Source organism: Balaenoptera physalus (genome assembly GCF_965194825.1).
Source record: "Balaenoptera physalus genome assembly, chromosome: 1".
NCBI classification, from domain to species: domain Eukaryota; kingdom Metazoa; phylum Chordata; class Mammalia; order Artiodactyla; family Balaenopteridae; genus Balaenoptera; species Balaenoptera physalus.
In genome coordinates, this window is record NC_138882.1 from 97,502,491 (window position 1) to 97,521,049 (window position 18,559).

General features: G+C 44.2%; 2 protein-coding genes across 13 annotated transcripts in view; one reads left to right on the plus strand and one right to left on the minus strand.

Moving 5' to 3' along the window:
* WNT2B (Wnt family member 2B) overlaps positions 1–7,236 on the minus strand; it is an 80,408-nt gene extending 73,172 nt beyond the window's left edge. The window contains exon 1 of one of the 3 annotated variants that reach the window (XM_082459585.1): positions 5,453–7,236. The gene's annotated coding sequence lies outside the window, so the exon portion shown is untranslated. Of the gene's footprint in view, positions 1–247; positions 2,789–5,452 lie in introns of those variants that run through there. The other 2 variants (XM_082459582.1, XM_082459587.1) reach the window with 2 other exon arrangements.
* The window catches only part of ST7L (suppression of tumorigenicity 7 like), a 153,761-nt gene that overhangs the window by 99,303 nt on the left and 35,899 nt on the right, over positions 1–18,559 (plus strand). The window lies entirely within an intron of this gene.

An 18,559-nucleotide genomic window follows, 5' to 3' on the forward strand; every position in this document is an offset into this window, starting at 1 on the left:
ACCGCATTCCCACCCCCCACCCCCAGGCCCCCGCACACAATGTTTAGACATAGCTCTCGCCCGCCTGCCCGGACCCGACGCTTCCCTCCGGCCTGTGGACCGGGAATCGACGGCCAAAGCGGAGCGGCACACCTGAGGACCCGACGCGGACTCCCCGCCCTTGGCCGCCCGGGCTCGGCAGAGCCTACTCTCTCCCAGCTTTCCCGATGCTTCGGTCCCCCACCCCTTCGGGCGGGGCTGCGAGTACGAAAGAATCAGAAACAGCTGGGCAGCTTTCCCGAACCAGAGGCCAGGGTGGGGGTCCTGCTGAGAGAGTGGAAGCCCCGGAGCCATTTCTCTCCTTCGCCTTTCCACCCTTCCTCTTTCCCACTGCTCCCTTCCCTCCCTCCGCCAGCACCCCAACCGCCTGGAGGCGTGGTAAATTGGGAAGGGGTGGGGAGGTTCTGGTTGTAGAAATTGACTCCCCTCTTCCGTCCGCACTTCCCAGGCCGGCAGGTAGAGCTTCTGGAGGCAGGGTGGCCCTTACTGAGACCTAAAAATTCTTTTTAAAAAACCCTGGATCTTCCAACTTCCAGAGTCCGCCTGGCGTCCGGCCCCAACCGCTTCTCCAGACTCAGTTTCTCTTGCCTAGCCTCTCATTCCCAGGTGTCTTTCGTGCCTCTCCCCGTGATTTATCTATACTATAAAGCCCTGGTGTAAACAACGCCCGGGAAACTGCCCAGCCCCTTCAACCCCAGACACTGTCAGTTCTTGGGGGTGGGGGTCGCTGTTAGAGACTCCGGAGTGTTAGCGACAGGGCGCAGCTCGCTGCAGACGTCCCCGAGGCAGATGTGAGGGAGAAGGGCTGAGAGAGACCTTTATCCCCTCTCCACATCTCTCACCCCTTTATCTCACTTTCTGTAGCAGGGGGCGAAGTGAATTCATTCATTCAACAAATATTTATTCCCTACCATGTTCCAGACTGTGCTAGGCACATTAGTGAACAAAGCAAAACGAACAATTTCTGCCCGTGTGGAGTTTAACTTATATTGGGAGAAGATAGACAATAAACAGTAAACATCATAAGTAAAACATATAGCATCTTAGAAAGTGATAAGTACAGTGGGAAACAATGGAGGTGTAACTAGAATGATCAGGGTAGGCCCCATTAAGGACATTCAAGCAAAGACTTGAAGGAAGTGAGAGAACAAGCCAGGTAGATTCTTGGTGAAGAGGATGCCAAGCAGAGGGAACAGCCAGCACAGAGGCCCTCAGTTGGGAGTGGGCTGGTGTGCAGAGTGAGCTAGGGAGGAGGAGAGGAGTCCAGATAGGTAACGGCGGTAGTCTAGGTCATGCAGGAGACAAGGTGCCCACCCTCGGGGGGGAGGTAGAAAATGGGGGCTGGATTGGAGTTGGACGGGAGTGAGTGAGGGGCGAATACAGAGACCAGGCAGGGTCCACATGCTGGCCATATCCTCCCTGCCAACCTTCCCCTTCCCCTCCCCTTCTCTCTCTCAGTCTGGGAGGCTCCAGTTGGCCCTTCCGTTTGCTTAAAAGAAGCAGACTCTATACTGAGCTTCCCTGAGAGGGTCAGGTGGAAAGAGGAATGGGCCCAGGCTCATTCCTGGCCAAGCCCCTTTCCTGGGACCATTCTGTCACCTCCTCCCAGCCCAGCCCCACCCTGATGCTGGGCAGCAGTCTATAAGCTCTGCAAGCTCTGGCAGCCTCTCTCAGACTCCCCTGTGTGCGCAGGCCTGGGTGTGACTCTGGCCCTGTGTTTATTCCTACATCTGGGCCTGAGGTTGCAGGGTGGGGAGCTAGAGATGATCACATCAGCCCTAACCTTGGGTGGACTCGCCCACATGGGCCCCAAACTCACTTATGAGGCCCCTTGTTTGGCTTCAGCTGTCTTCAAAGTCAAGTGGGACGGTGTCTTGGCATAACATAGATGCTCAACTATTAAAGCATGTTGCTGAGCTAAGGGGGCCCCCAGAAACATCAGCAGATCCAGGAGGGAGGGAAGTGGGTGAGGGAACAAGACTTTTCCCCAATGCTTACAGGCTACCTCTGCCCTAGAGTGGACAACCCAGTATGGCGCTTTGCTCCTTCTTCTTCCCCTCCCCTCTGAGCCCCCAGCTGCACAGGAGGAAGCCCAGGCTGCAGGAGCCAGCTGACTGCAAGAGCTGCACTCAACCACTTAACTAGAGAACAAATACGGAGCCAGAGAAGAGGTTTTCTGGGATCTGCCACTTTGGACTTCAAATCTCAAAATAAACTTCCAGTCTCAGGGTCCTAGACTCTACTGGAGAGCTCGGCTCCTCACGCAAGGGCCTGTTGTGGGGCTTCCAGGCAGAGGGTCAAGGCCAGAGGCTCAGGCTTAGTGCCTGACCTGCTTCTCCCTCCCATCCCCCACCCCTACTCCACCCGAAATGGGAGCTGGGGGAGGAGTCACTGACTTGGGAGTCAAGTTCTGGTCTGAAGGGCCCTGCCTGGAGTCAGGTCACTTACCCCGGTCCTGCTGTGCGCCCAGCGCTGGCCAGGGCATCCTAAATGACACAGAAGGAGTGAAAGGGTCTTACCCCCAAGGCATTTTCATGCAAATACAATAAAGCCATCTGAGGGCTGGGATGATAGGCTTTGCTGTTTGCTGCACACCTCCCCTTCACCCAGGCCTCTAGACTCCCTGGGGCCGCCAGCAGGACAACTTCCACCCAGCCATCAGAGGCACACCTTCCTCCTCCCTCAAGGTGCACCACAGCCTCCTGCCCTCTCAAAAGTGGGTGCCCCAAAGAAAAGGGTCTCCCTCACCCCTGTACCTCACCTCATGCTCTGCTCCCTCATGGGGCCACTCAGAGCTAAGATTCATCTTTTTTCACTCTATTCTCAGCTGTGTGTGGCTGAATGATTTTGAATTTTTACTGGCCCTTGGATGGGAGTGGAGATGAGCTAAGGGGAGCTTGGGTGTGAGTAAACAGCTCTTACTCCACCCGGGTCTACCCCCCCTTATAGGCCCCCCTTCCCTAGGCCCCTTTGGCGATGACCTTCTCTCTTTCCCGGTGGGTGGGAGGTGGTGTGGATGGTAACGAGCAGAGAGAAAGGCCGAGAAGGGGCTGGGGGGAGGTTTGGATAGGAGTCAAGGAATTCCTGAGCCTGCTGCTTGCACAAGGGGCCCTGAGACGCCTTTCCTGAGATTTCTTTGCAAACCTAGAAAAGTCTCATTTGAAATGGGGCCAGGTTCACCCAGGCCCCTAGTGCCCCCCGCTCCTGTTTCTTCCTCTCCAGCCACCCCAGGCAGGTGTCTGGGGAAGAGTAGGGAGATTGGGAAGAACCCAGGGGCTTTTAAGTCGTGTGGGGTGGGGATCTATGCTTTGTACACAGCCTGACCCGGCCTCTCCTTGGTATTTATGAGCTCCCAGGCGAGGCATGGAACGTGTCTCAAAGAGGCCAGGCCAAGAGGGCTTTGGAGGAAGGAGCATCCAGCCCCAAACCAGGGACGGGGGCTTGGTGGGGCGGGGCTAGAGACAGAGACCCTCTTCTTCCCAGCCAGTGGCCAAACAGGGGAGTAGATTTTCCCCTATGGGGCCTGGAGAAAGGAAAAGAGCTAAGGGAGAAGGGGGAAGAGGAGGCCTGTGGAGGCGGGACCGTAGAGGCGGGGCCTGGGGGTCTGGAGCCTTTTAGCACTTTGGCTGTAATCAGACTGGAGCCAGGCGGTGGGCGGGCTGACAGCCATCCTGGGCGGGTGGCCCAGGTTCTGTGTGAGGCCAGTGGGTGTGCTGCTGGGATCCTGGGTGGTCACTGACCAGCCTAACCCCAGGGGAGGGCGGTCCCACGTTGCCCCAGCCCCCCCAACAATCTGCCTATGTCAGATAGGCTACACACTGAACTCTCTTTCTCTCCCCACCACCTGTTTTGGGCCCCAGAACAATCTGGAAGTGAGATTTGCTTCCAGTGGAACAATCTGCAGAGCCCACTATCTGCCTCCCTCCCACTCTGCCTTCCTTGGTTCACTCTGCCTCTTTCTCTTCCGTGTCTCCATCTCTCTGGGTCTGTCTCTGGCTCATATTTCTGTCATTCTGTGTCTATTCCTCTTGGTGTTTGTCTTTCTGTCTTCATTTGCCTCTCTTGTGTGTCTGTATCTGACAGCCTTTCCTCCTCTGTTGGAACCTCTGTCTCTCTTTCAATCTCTGTCACTCCTTGTCTCTTGGTGTGTATCTCTGTCTCTCCATCTTTCTCTCTATGAATCTGTATGACTGTCTCTCATTCTTCTTTCACTCTCCTCATCTCTCTTTCCGTGTCTTTTCTGACTGTGTGTGTGTGTGTGTGTGTGTGTGTGTGTGTGTGTGTGTTTTCCTCTCTATATTTTTCTCGGTGTGTATCTTTGTTTCTCTTTGTGTCTGTTTCTCTCTTTCTCTTGCCCTCTGTCTCACACCTTCTGCAGTCCCTCCAACACAGTACAAAGTGCATTGGACTGAAAGAACTCAGTTTTTTCTCCCCAGCTCAACCACACATGATTTGCATGACCCTATAAGTCACTTTCCCACTCCTGGCCTCAATTTCCTCGCTGGTGAAACAAGTAAGGTGGATATCTACTTCCCTCGGTCAGGGCCTCTTTCTGTCTTTATCTCTTTTTTCTTGTAGCATAGTCCATCCTGTCTTCTGAGGGTTCTGCTTCTCTGCTCTCTAAATTCCACCCTGAAGTTAGGACTCCAGCCTCCTTCAGACCTCAATGGGAAGGAGTCTTGGATACTGTCAGCCAGCAGGCCCCAAAAGGAGGACCCCCTCACTCCTTTACCCTCTTAAACATCAGGGTAGACAAGGTCCCTTTCTGGGGCCATGTCTGGGATACAAACCAGATTAGCTCATCTCTCTAATCCTCTTTGTGCTGGGGCCTCTGCCAGGCAGGGACACCCACAGAGCAAGCAGAGCAAGAGGGTGTGTGTGTGTGTGTGTGTGTGTGTGTGTGTGTGTGTGTGTGTGTGTGTGTGTGTGTGTGTGTGTGTGTGTGTGTGTGCAGATTCTTGGAGAAGGCAGGACCAAGGTTCTCCTCCCTCTGTTACCCCCTCCTGCCCCAAAAGCCCAAATCAAGCCCTCACTGTATTAGAAACCTCATCACGCTTGAACCAAATCAGGGTTTTCATAATCCCAGTCTGTTCCTCCCCCTTCCCCCACCCCCAGTCCGCTTTTCTACAGCTTCTCTAGGCCTGGAGAAATCATTCCAGCCATCCCCCTGTTCCCGAACAGCCCAGAAGCAACCCCTTCTCCATGCATATTTTCTTCTCCAGTCATTTTCAGAGAAGGGTCTTTCCATCCCTTCCGGAAAAGCCTTCGTGTCAGGCAGGGAGCAGGGATATGGGGGAGGAGGGGAGAGCAAGCAGGCAGTCCCTGAATTTCACACTTCAAGTTAGAGGCCTTCAAGTTGGAGAGGTCTTTCTTGGCTGATAAGATCAAAGCATTCCCTCTGCCAGATCATTACCTTATTTTCGAGGCAATTGTAGAACTTATTGTATCAATTAGTCTGGTCTCCAGCTGCAGCCGTTTATCTCTGTCTATCGTTGTGCGCTTGCAGAAGAAAGGCCCAGCTCAGCCAGCCCGGCCAGCGAGGGGAGGGTGGGGAGCTGTCCGGCTGCTTTCGGCGGGGATTGGGCAGGTAGAGGGCATAGGGGGTGCGCTTTTGAAGTTTGGAGATCCCGCCAGCTCCTCCTTGCGCACCCCGCCACTGCCGCAGGAGCGCTCTTTTCCACTGGCGCCACACCTACACGCCCGTTGTGCCCCAGGAGGGCGAGCCTACAGAGCCTGGCGTGGGGAGGAGACCCATCAGGCCAGGCCAAGGCGCGGACTCCGCGTAGGAAAACTCTGAGCCTGAGCCAAGATGCCTGCCCCTTCCTGACTCTCCGGTGGGTGACTCACTCTGTGGGACGTGCGCCCCGCAGTGGCGTTTCCTAGAAAGGCATGGCAGCGTGAGCTTCGAAAACCTTAGGAGGGAGTGGGTGGCACTGAGAAGTGGATGTCCCCATGGGTGCGGGGAGTGTGGCCTGCTTTGCTTCTGCCCTGTCTGCAGCCTCTTCCTGCAGAAGAACCACGCCCACACCTGGTGTTGGGGTCAGGTGGGGGTCCGGTAGAGCAGAGTTTCTGAAGCTTCCGGGGTCTCAGTATCCCTTTACACTCTTAAAACTTATCAAGGGCCCCAAAGAGCTTTTATTTATATGGGTTATATCTATCTATGCTGAAAATGAAAACGAACGCAAGAGCCAAAGTGAAAGTGCTCCCAGTGGCCAAAGCTGGACAATTTGAGCAACAAAATAGTTTTGGATTATAACCCAAAGTATAGTGTAAATGTGCTTGAGTCCATAATGATATAAATAAATGATTGAGTAAGTAAATATATAGGGAGAAGAGACAGATCTCCCATACAGAACAACTCCAAATAATTTACTTCGCCCTTGAGGAGGTGGAGTATAGGTCCCCATTCCTTAGGTGAGGGCTGCAGGTTGTGACTTCCGGAGTACAAAACTGTGTGAAGAGAGAAGAGTGTGAGGGGGAGAGGGGAGTAACTTTACAGTGGAGAAACCTGACAGACCTCAGTCAGGGGATCAAGGTGAGCACCAACAGTGATAAGTCGTGTTGTTAGTGTGTACACTTGATACGATGTGATGAAAATGACACCACCTCTGAGGTTTTCCTCCTCATAACCCAAGCCTAACTATAAGAAAAACATCAGACCAGTTCCCTCAGAGGGACATTCTACAAAATACCTGACTAGTAATCACTCCACAAAACTGTCAAGGTCGTTCAAAACCAAGCAAAGTCTGAGAAACTGTCATGGCCAAGAGGCACCTAAGGAGTCATGACAACTAAATGTAATGTTGTATCCTGGAGGGGATCCTGGAAAAGATAAAGGACATTAGGGGAAAACTGAGGAGATCTGAATAACATATGGATTTTATTAAATAATAATAATGTCAATATTGGTTCATTAATTTTGACAAATGTGCCACACATTTGTAATGAAAGTAAGATGTTAAAAATAGGGGAAACTGGGTGTGAGGTACCTGGGCACTCTCTGTACTATCTTTGTAATTTTTCTATAAATCTAAAACTGTTCTAAAAATTTAAGTTTGTTTTAAAAGATTAAAATCTTTTAAAATATTTATATATTTTAATTAATTTAAAATTAACAATAGTAGGGAATTCCCTGGTGGTACAGTGGTTAAGAAGCCGCCTTCCAATGCAGGCAACGCAGGTTCAATCCCTAGTGGGGGAACTAAGATCCCACATGCTGCAGCGAAGATCCTGTGTGCCGCAACTAAGACCCGAAGCAGCCAAATAAATAAATGAGTAAATATTAAAAAAAATAAAATTAACAATAATAAACTCAATACTTGCTAATATTAATGTCATGTTCTATGAAAAATAACTATAATTTCCAAAACAAAAACAGTGAGAAGAATGGCATTATGTAACATTTTTGCAAATATCTTTAAGGTCTGGCTTAATAGCAGGATTCTCATATTTGCTTCTACATTCAACCTGTTGTGATATTGCATGTCTTATAGCTCTGGAAAACTCCACTCTACACTCAAGAGGGAATGAGTGTGAGAAGGTCAAATGACATCTTAGTATTATTATGAACCTTTTTGAGAACTGCTGCCTTAGTGATCTCATCCATCCATTACTGTGATTCTAGATTCCCAATTCGAAATCCCTAGCTTTGAAACATCTCTACTGAGTTCTCTGGTCATGTTTGTCATCATACCCTTGCCTTCCTCCCACCCCCAATCATCTACGCTTTCAACACTTCCCAGTCCGTGTCAGCATGATCATCATTCCGCAAGTCATAGTAGCTCTGTGAAGTTAATGTGCAAAGTTCTGTGCTTCCTTCCTGTGGTGCAAAATCATTTAGCAATGGGAGAGTTGCCTGTCTCATTTTTCGTAAACAGCTGAGAAGTGTCACAAACCCTAAAATATCAAATGCATAATAAATGATTGTTGGACGACTATAGACAATTCTGGAATCAGAGCTCTTTCTTTCTGATGAAATCTCCCTCTTGCCCCTGCATATCAGCCTGAGTTTCTACTGTGAATAGGTCTGTGATTTAGTAAGTTTGATATTTGCTTTGCTTTAGCAAAGATTAATTTCTCTCATTGCCATAGCCAGGTAAACCCAATTTGGCCAAGAGATACACATTTAGGGCAGCTTCCTGACTTTAGAAATTAGGTTTGCAGTGGTTAAGAATCCACCTGCCAATGCAGGGTACACGGATTCGAGCCCTGGTCCGGGAAGATCCCACATGCCGCAGAGCAACTAAGCCCGTGCGCCACGACTACTGAGCCCGCATGCTGCAACTGCTGAAGCCCCCGTGCCTAGAGCCTGTGCTCTGCAACAAGAGAAGCCACTGCAATGAGAAGCCTATGCTCTGCAATGAAGACCCAACGCAGCCATAAATAAACAAACAAACAAACAAACAAACAAACAAATAAATAAAAGAACTTAGGTTTGGGGCTTTCAGTTTCAGTAGAGATGTTTCCATCCATAGAATGCTACTCAGAAACCACAAGGGCTGCTATCCTGTCAACCAAATAATGAACATTGTTGGTCCACTCTGGGCAAGTAGCTCTTGGCGCTTTGGTCTCCCAAATGATCCAGATACCACTGTCATTTTCTGAGTCATCTTGTATACTTTTGTGCCTCATCTTTTATTATGTCATTTTTTTTTTCAAAGTCTCTCCCATCTGCTATTCTGTTCCCAGAGACAGTACCCTCAAGCAGTCCTTAGACCCTCATACCTGAGCTATCAAAGAAAGCCCCACTGGATCTGCTCAGCCTGCAGTCAAACTCTTTTCCCCAAATGTCTGGCTTTATTATTTTATTTAATTAATTAATTTATTTATTGGCTGTGTTGGATCTTCATTGCTGCGCGTAGGCTTTCTCTAGTTGTGGCAAGCGGGGCCTACTTTTTGTTGCAGTGGGCGGGCTTCTCATTGCGGTGGCTTCTCGTCACAGAGCACAGGCTCTAGCTGCGTGGGCTTCAGTAGTGTGGCACGCGGGCTCAGTAGTTGTGGCTCGTGGACTCTAGAGTGCAGGCTCAGTGGTCGTGGCGCATGGGCTTAGTTGCTCCTCGGCATGTGGGATCTTCCCGGACCAGGGCGCAAACCCATGTCCCCTGCATTGGCAGGAGGATTCTTAACCACTGTGCCACCAGGGAAGTCCCCCAAATGTCTGCCTTTATCACACTGCTCCATCATTAAAAACCTTCTGTAGTTCCCCACTGCCTGAATAATGACACAGAAACTCCTTAGCCTGTAATCCAAGCCCTAAGACAATCAGGCTTCACTTAACAGTTTTGTCTGTCACCCCTCTGTAAAGATTCTGCTTCAGTTAGAAAGGCATTCATTCTGTGGGGTTTTTTAAATTGAGTTATACTTGATGAATAAAATTGCATATATTTAAAGTGTAAAACATAATGATTTGATATACATACACATTATGAAATGATTCCCACAATTAAGTTAATTAACACTTCCATCGCCTCATACAGTTACTTTTTTTTTTTTTTGGCAAGAATGCTTACGATCTACTTTCTAAGCAAATTTCAAGTATACATTACAGTATTATTAACTATCTTCACCATGCTGAACATTAGACCCTCCAAACTTATTCATGTTATAACTGACAGTTTGTACCCTTTGACCAAACTTTTCCCATTTCCCCCACCCACCAGCCCCTGGTAACCACCATTCTACTCTCTGTTTCTATAAGTTTGACTTTTTTCTTAGATTTCACATGTAAGTGATACCATAGAGTATTTGTCTTTCTCTGTCTGGCTTATTTCACTTAGCATAATGCCCTCAAGTTTCATCTGTGTCGTCACAAATGGCAGGATTTCTTCTTTTTTATGGCTGAATAATATTCCATTGTATACTACATTTTCTTTATCCATTCATTTGTCAATGGACACTTAGGCTGTTTTCATATCTTGGCTATCACGAATAATGCTGCACTGGACATGGTAGTGCAGATATCTCTTTGGGATACTGATTTTGCTTTCTTCAGATATATTCCCAGAAGTGGGATTGCTGGAGAATATGGTAGTTCTAGTTTTACTTTTTTGAGGAAATTCCATACTGTTTTCCGTAGCGGCTGTACCAGTTTACTTTTCCATCAGCAGTGTACAGGGTACCCCTTTTTCCACATCTTTGCCAACATTTCTTATCTATTGTCTTTTTGATGATAGCCATTCTAACAGGTGTGAAGTGGTGTCTCTGCACTTCGCCAATGATTAATGATGTTGAGCACCTTTTCATGTACCTGTTGGCCGCTTGTATGTCTTTTTTGGAAAAATGTCTATTCAGTTCTCTTGCCCATTTTTAAATTGGATTATTTGTTTTTTGTTTTTGTTATTGAGTTACGAGCTCCTAGATATTAACCCCTGGTCAGATACATGGATTCCAAATACTTTCTCCCATTCTGTAGATAGCTTTTTCATTTTTTTGACTGTTTCCTTTGCTGTGCAGAAAAGGTTTTTCATTTGATGTAGTATCACTTGTATAATTTTGCTTTTGTTGCCTATGCTTTCGGCATCTTATCCAAATATCATTGCCAAGACCAATGTCGAAGAGATTTTTCCCTATGTTTTTTTCTAGGAGTTTTACAGTTTCAGATCTTACATTTAAGTCTTTAATCCATTTTGAGTTAATTTTTGTGAGTGGGTAAGATAGGGTCCAATTTCATTCCTTTTCCAAAAAAAAATTTATTTATTTGGCTGTGCCAGGTCTTTTTTTTTTTTTTTTTTTTTTTGCCTGCATTGGGTCTTTGTTGCTGTGCATGGGCTTTCTCTAGTTGTGGCGAGTGGGGACTACTCTTCGTTGGGGTGCACAGGCTTCTCATTGTGGTGGCTTCTCTTGTTGCAGAGCATGGGCTCTAAGCCTTCAGTAGGTGCAGCTCGCATGTTCAGTAGTTGTGGCACGCAGGCTCTAGGGCACGTGGGCTTCAGTGGTTGTGGTGCACGGGCTTAGTTGCTCCGCAGGATGTGGAATCTTCCCGGACCAGAGATCAAACCTGTGTCCCCTGCATTGGAAGGCAGATTCTTAACCACTGCACCACCAGGGAAGTCCCTGTGCCGGGTCTTAGTTGCGCCATGCAGGATCGTTTTTAGTTGCAACACGTGGAATCTTTTTTTTAAATTGTGACATGTGGGATCTTCATTGCAGCAAGCAGGATCTTTAGTTGTGGCATGTGGGATATTTAGTTGCAACATACGAACTCTTAGTTGTGTTATGTGGGATCTAGTTCCCTGACCAAGGATCAAACCCGGGCCCCCTGCATTGGGAGTGCAGAGTCTTAGCCACTGGACAACCAGGGAAGTCCCCAGTTTCATTCTTTTGCATATGAATATCCAGTTTTCCCATCACCATTTGTTGACGAGACTATCGTTTCTGCATTGTGTGTTCTTGGTGCCCTCGTCAAAGATTAGTTGACTGTATATGTGTGGGGTTTATTTCTGGACTCTCTGTTTTGTTCCATTGATTTACATGTCTGTTTTTATGCCAGTACCATACTGTTTTGATTATTATAGCTTTATAATATAGTTGGAAGTCAGGAAGTGTAATGGCTCCATCTTTGTTTTTCTCAAAATTACTTTGGCTATTCGGGGTCTTTCGTGGTTTTGTACATTTTAGGATTGTTTTTTCTATTTCTATGAGAAAAGCAGCTAGAATTTTGATAGGGATTGCACTGAATCTGTAGATCACCTCTGGTAGTAAGGACATTTTAACACTATTAATTCTTCCAATCCAAGAACATGGGATCTCTATCTATTTATTTGTGTCTTCTTCAGTTTCTTTCATCAATGTTTTATAGTTTTCAGTGGATATGTCTTACACCTCCTTGGTTAAATTTATTTCTAATTTTGTTTTTGATACTACTGTAAATGGGATTGCCTTCTTACTTTCTCATTGTTTTCTGGCTGTTTTGTAGTCCCTCTATTTCTTCCTCTATTCATATCTTCCTTTGTGATTTGATGATTTTCTGTAGTGGTATGCTTTGATTCCTTTCTCTTTATCTTTTGTGTATTTACTGTAGGTTTTTGCTTTGTGCTTACCATGAGGCTTACATAAAATATCTTATAGTTGTAACAGTCTATTTTAAGCTGATAACAACTTTGATCACATACAAAAATTCTACCCTTTTACTCCTCCCTCATTTCATGTTTTTGATGCAACAATTTACATCTTTTTATATTGTGTACCATTAACAAATTATTGTAGCTATATTTATTTTTAATACTTTTGTCCTTTAATCTTTATAGTGGAGTTAAGTGATTTACACACCACCATTACAGTAGAGTATTCTTAACTTGATAATATACTTACATTTACCAGAGAGTTTTATACTTTCATATGTTTTTTCACATTACTAATCCATATTTCTTTCGTTTCAGCTTAAAGAACCCCCTTTAATATTTCTTATAAGGCAGGTCTAGTGGTGATGAATTCCCTCAGCTTTTGTTTGTCTTGGGAAGTCTTATCTCTCCTTCATTTCTGAAGGACCCAGCTTTGCTGGGTAAAACTTTTTGGTTGGAAGTTTTTATAGGTATTTTTTATAGTGGGTAATGTGAAGACTTCAGATGAAATAGATTGAGAAACTGATTGGAAATTGAATGCAAACTAAGACCACTTGACTGTTACTGAAATGAATAGCCCAGTTTTGCTTTTTTTTTTTTTTTAAAGAAATTCACGTTCTTTTATTTATTTATTTATTTATTTATTTATTTATTTATGACTGTGTTGAGTCTTCGTTTCTGTGCGAGGGCTTTCTCTAGTTGCGGCAAGTGGGGACCACTCTTCATCGCGGTGTGCGGGCCTCTCACCATCGCGGCGTCTCTTGTTGCAGAGCACAGGCTCCAGACAGGCAGGCTCAGTAATTGTGGCTCACGGGCCCAGTTGCTCCGTGGCATGTGGGATCTTCCCAGACCAGGGCTCGAACCCGTGTCCCCTGCTTTGGCAGGCAGATTCTCAACCACTGCGCCACCAGGGAAGCCTGGTTGGTAGTTTTTAATATCAGTACTTTGAATATATTGTTACACTCTCTCCTAGTCTGCAAGGTTTCTGCTGAGAGCCCCACTGATAGCCTTATGGGGGTTCCTTTGTATGAGATGAAGTTTTTTTTTTTTTCTCTCACTGCTTTCAAAATTATCTTTGTATCTGATTTTTGAAAGTTTTATTATAATGTGTTTTGGTGAAGTCATCTTTGAGTTGAATCTATATGGGGACCTGTGAGCTTCATGTACTTCAATGTCCATATGCCTCCCAGATTTGGGAAGTTTTCAATTATTTTTTCTTTAAATAAACTTTCTGTCCCTTTCTCTCTCTGTCTTCTCCTTCTGGAACTCCTGTAATGCAACACTGTTTTACATTGTTTTACTTTATGGTGCCCCATAATTCATGTAGTCTTTCTTCATTCTTTTTCATTCTTTTTTCTTCTCTAACTGGATGATTTCAAATGACCCATCTTTGAGTTTATAGATTCATTCTTCTGCTTGATCAAGTCTGTTGTTGATCTTTTGATTGCATTTTTTATTTTATTCATTGTATTTTTCAGCTCCAGAATTTTTTTTTGTTTTGTTTTACAATTTTTAGCTCTTGTTGAACTTCTTTTTTTTTTTTCCACACTGCATGGCATGTGGGATTTTAGTTCCCCAACCAGGGATCAAACCCATACCCCCTGTGGTGGAAGCATGGAGTCTTAACCACTGGACCACCAGGGAAGTCCCTCTTGTTGAACTTCTTGTTTGGTTCATATATTGTTTTCCTGATTTTATTGAATTATCTGTCTGTAGTCTCTTATAGCTTGCTGAGCGTCCTTAAAACAATTATTTTGAATTCTTTGTCCAGTTCTTTGTCTTGCACAGTGTTAAAGTGGTGTGTGTAGGGGAGAAACGGGGGCTGGAAGCCCTGGTCCTCGGGCAGTGCAACAGCAGCTCCTTCTGATGGAGAGGTATGGCAGCGTCTTCCTCCCTGGGGGTCTGTAGTGGCAATGGCTGTTGGTTACCTCAGTAGTGAAAGCTTCCAGTGTCCTCTGTGGAGCAGACCACTGGGATCTTCACTGTCAAACACTACAGAGTCTTGCACTGTGAAAGCTGCATGGAGTCCATGGCTGTCATGAGGGTTGTTGAGGTCCTCAGCTGCAAAGCAGAGCAGGCTGCTGCTCTGGGACTATGTATCCGCTGCCTGGCTTATACTGATAACCCCTGACTTTATTCTTTATTCCTAGCTGTTTCCAGATATCTCTGCTAAGCCAATCTGCCTAGCAATTCTTTCTGTGTGGTTATTGTCCATTTTTTGCTCCACTATGTGGCTGGAGGTTCTTTTTTTTTTTTTAATAGATTATTTCCAATCTTTTTTTCTTAGAATATCTTTATTTCTCCTTTATTTTTTCTAGTTACATTGAGATATAATTGTCATACAATACTGCATAAGTTTAAGGTGCAGAGGTTCTTAATTGAATGCTTGGGCTTTCCCAGGTCTGTTTTAGTTCATGGATAGATGTTTAATTTTTTTAAAATTAATTACTTTATTTATTTATGGCTGCATTGGCTCTTCGTTGCTGCGCATGGGCTTTCTCTAGTTGTGGCGAGCAGGGGCTTCTCTTCTTTGAGGTGCACAGGCTTCTCATTGCAGTGGCTTCTCTTGTTGTGGAGCACAGACTCTAGGCATGCAGTCTTCAGTAGTTGTGGCACGTGGGCTTCAGTAGTTGTGGCACGTGGGTTCTAGAGCGCAGGCTCAATAGTTGTGGTTCAGAGGCTTAGCTGCTGCGTGGCATGTGGGATCTTCCCAGACCAGGTCTCGAACCGGTGTCCCCTACATTGGCAGGTGGATTCTTAACCCCTGTGCCACAAGGGAAGTCCAAACAAGTGGTATTTGAAATTAAAGACACAATGCCATTTACATTAGCATTCCCCCAAAGTGAAATATTTAGGGATAAATCTAACAAAATATGTACAAGATCCATATGTGGAAAACTACAAAACTGTGATGAATGAAATCAATAACTAAATAAATGGAGAGATAGTCCATGTTCATGGATAGGAAGACTCAGTATTGTCAAAATGCCCATTCTTCCCACTTGATCTTCCAAAACTTGGAAGAAACCAATTGTCCGTCAACAAGTGACTCAATAAACAAACTGTGGTGCATTTAGACAATGGAATATTATTCAGCACTAAAAAGAAATGAGCTATCAAGACATAGAGGAACCTTAAATGCATATTACTAAGTGAAATAAGCCAGTCTGAAAAGTATATGTACTATATGATGATTTCAATTATATAATTACAGTTATATTACATTTTGGGAAAAGTAAAATATGGAGACAATAAAAGCATCAGTGGTTACCAGGTGTTTGGGGGGAGGGAGTGATATAAGGCAGAGCACAGAGGATTTTTAAGATGTAGAAACTATTCCATATGATACTATAATGGTGGATACATATCATTGTATATTTGTCAAAACCCATAAAATGTACAACACCAAGAATAAACATTAATGTAAACTATGGACTTTGGGTGATAATGATGTGTCAATGTAGGTTCATAGATTGTAAGAAATGTACCACTCTGATGTCGGATTTTGATAGTGGGGGAAACTGTGCATATGTAGGGGTAAGGGATATATGGGAAATCTATGCACCTTCCTCTCAATTTTGCTGTGAACCTAAAACTGCTCTAAAAAACAGCCTAATTTTTTTTAAAAGGACACTAAAAATGGGCAAAGCCTATGAATAGGCAATTCTCAGAACTACAAATGTTTATTGAGCATTGGTAATCAGGGAAATATGGAATAAAACAATAAGATACCACTTATTTACCCATCAAACTGGAAAAAAATTAAAATACTTATGTCCAAATGTGGTAAGGGTATAGGGAAATTGGCAATAATATATTGTTGTTAAAAGTGTAGAGTGGTAAAATCTTTTTAAAGGACATTGTGGTAATATGTATCAAAATTGAAAACAGGCATGCCCTTTGACCTAGCAGTTTCACTTCAAGAGAAATACTCACATATTTCTCCAAGATATATGTGTAATACTGATTGTACCATAAATCTGGACATAACCTAGATGTTCATCAATAGGAGAACAGTTAAGTAAATTATGATATATGCACAGCTTGGAATATTACATGGCAACTACAAAGAATAGCAAATAACCTAAGTATGTTGTTAAGAGTATAATGTGAGTAGTTGATGCCAATTCTATTAAAATAATTATGTATACTTTATGACAGCAAGTTCATAACAGTATCTGGAAGGAAATAAGTAATTATGCTTAACTCTAAGAAGGAGTATGGAGGGACTTCCCTGGTGGTCCAGTGGGTAAGACTCTGCGCTCTCAGTGCAGGGGATCCGGGTTCGATCCTTGGTTGGGGAACTAGATCCTGCATGCATGCCTCAACTAAGAGTTCGCGTGCCACAACTAAGACCTGGCACAGCCAAAATAAATAAATAAATATTTTAAAAAATAAGAAGGGGTATGGAATGGGGGATATGGTGGTAGAGGGATTTTCACTTTTTACATAGTAATTCAGATATATATATATATCAGAATTTTCAGATTCTTTTCCCGTATAAGTTACTGCAAAATATTGAGTATGGTTCCCTGTGCTATACAGTAGGTCCTTGTTGGTCATCTATTTTATATATAATAGTGTATATATGTTAATCCCAAACTCCTAATTTATCTCCCTCCCCCCCTTTCCCCTTTGGTAACCATAATTTTGTTTTCTATGTCTGTGAGTCTGTTTCTGTTTTGTAAATAAGTTTGTTTGTATCTTTTTTTTTTTTTTTTAGATTCCACATATAAGCAATATCATATGCTATTTGTCTTTATTTGTCTTTCTCTGTCTGGCTTACTTCATTTAGTATGGTAATCTGTAGGTCCATCCATGTTGCTGCAAATGGTATTATTTCATTCTTTTTTATGGCTGAGTAGTATTCCATTTCATATATGTACAATATTGTCTTTATCCATTCAGCTGTTGATGGACATTTAGGTTGCTTCCATGTCTTGGCTGTTGTAAATAATGCTGCTATAAACAGTGGGGTGCATGTTTCTTTTTGAATTAGAGTTTTCTCTGGATATATGCCCAGGAGTGGGATTGCAGGAGCATATGGTAACCCTAGTTTTAGTTTTTTAAGGAACCTCCATCCTGTTCTCCACAGTGGCTGTACCAATTTACATTCCCACCAACAGTGTAGGAGGGTTTCTTTTTCTCCACACCCTCTCCAGCATTTATTACTTGTAGACTTTTTGATGATGGCTGTTCTGACTGGAGAGAGGTGATACCTCATTGTATGATTTTCTATATTGATTTCCTGTTTTCAATTTCATTGATTTCTTTCTTTTTAAAAATAAATTCTTTTTTTAAAACATATTTATTTATTTATTTATTTTGGCTGTGTTGGGTCTTAGTTGTGGCATGCGGGATCTTCGTTGTGGCATATTTAGTTGTGGCATGCGAACTCTCAGTGTGGCATGCATGTGGGATCCCCAACCAGGGATCAAACCCATGCCCTCTGCATTGGGAGTGTGGAGTCTTACCCACTGGACCACCAGGGTAGTCCCATTTTCATTGATTTCTGCTCTAATTTTTATTATTTCTTTTCTTCAGCTTACTTATAGTTGATTTGCTCTTCTTTTTCTAGTTCCCTAAGGTGGAAGCTTACATTATTAATTTTAGATTTTTTTTTCTAATATGTGCATTCAGTGTTATAACTTTCCCTCTAAGGATTGTTTTTGCTGCATTTCATAAAATTTGATAAATTGTATTTTCACTTTTATTTAGTTTAAAATATTTTAAAATTTTGTCTTGTGATTTCTCCCTTGACCCAATTGTTTAGAAGTGTGTTGTTTAATCTCCAAGTATTTTGGGATTTTCCAGCTATCTTTCTGTCATTGATTTCTGGATTTTTAAAAAAAATGTTTATTTATGTATTTGTTTGGCTGTACTGGTTCTTAGTTGCAGCACGTGGGATCTTCGCTGCCGCATGTGGGATCTTCCTTGTGGCACGCGGATCTTTGTTGCAGCATGCAGGCTCTTTAGTTGTGGCATGCATGTGGGATCTAGTTCCCTGACCAGGGATTGAACCTGGGCCCCCTGCATTGGAAGTGCAGAGTCTTACCCACTGGACGACCAGGGAAGTCCCTGATTTTTGGATTAATTCCACTGTGGTCTGAGAACAGACATTGTATGATTTCTATTCCTTTAAATTTGTCAAGGTGTGTTTTCTGGCCCAGGATGTGGTCTGTCTTGGTGAATGTTTCATGTGAGCTTGAGAAGAATATGTATTCTGCTGTTGTTGGATGAAGTGGTCAGTAGATGTCAAATGCAACCAGTTAATCGATAGTGCTGTTGAGTTCAATTATGTTCTTACTGATTTTCTGCCTGCTAGATTTGGCCATTTCTGATAGAGGGGTGTTGAAGTCTTCAACTGTAATGGTGGATCCATGTATTTCTCTTTGCTGTTCTATCCATTTTTCCCTCATGTATTTTGATGCTCTCTTGTTAGGTATACACATTAAGGATTG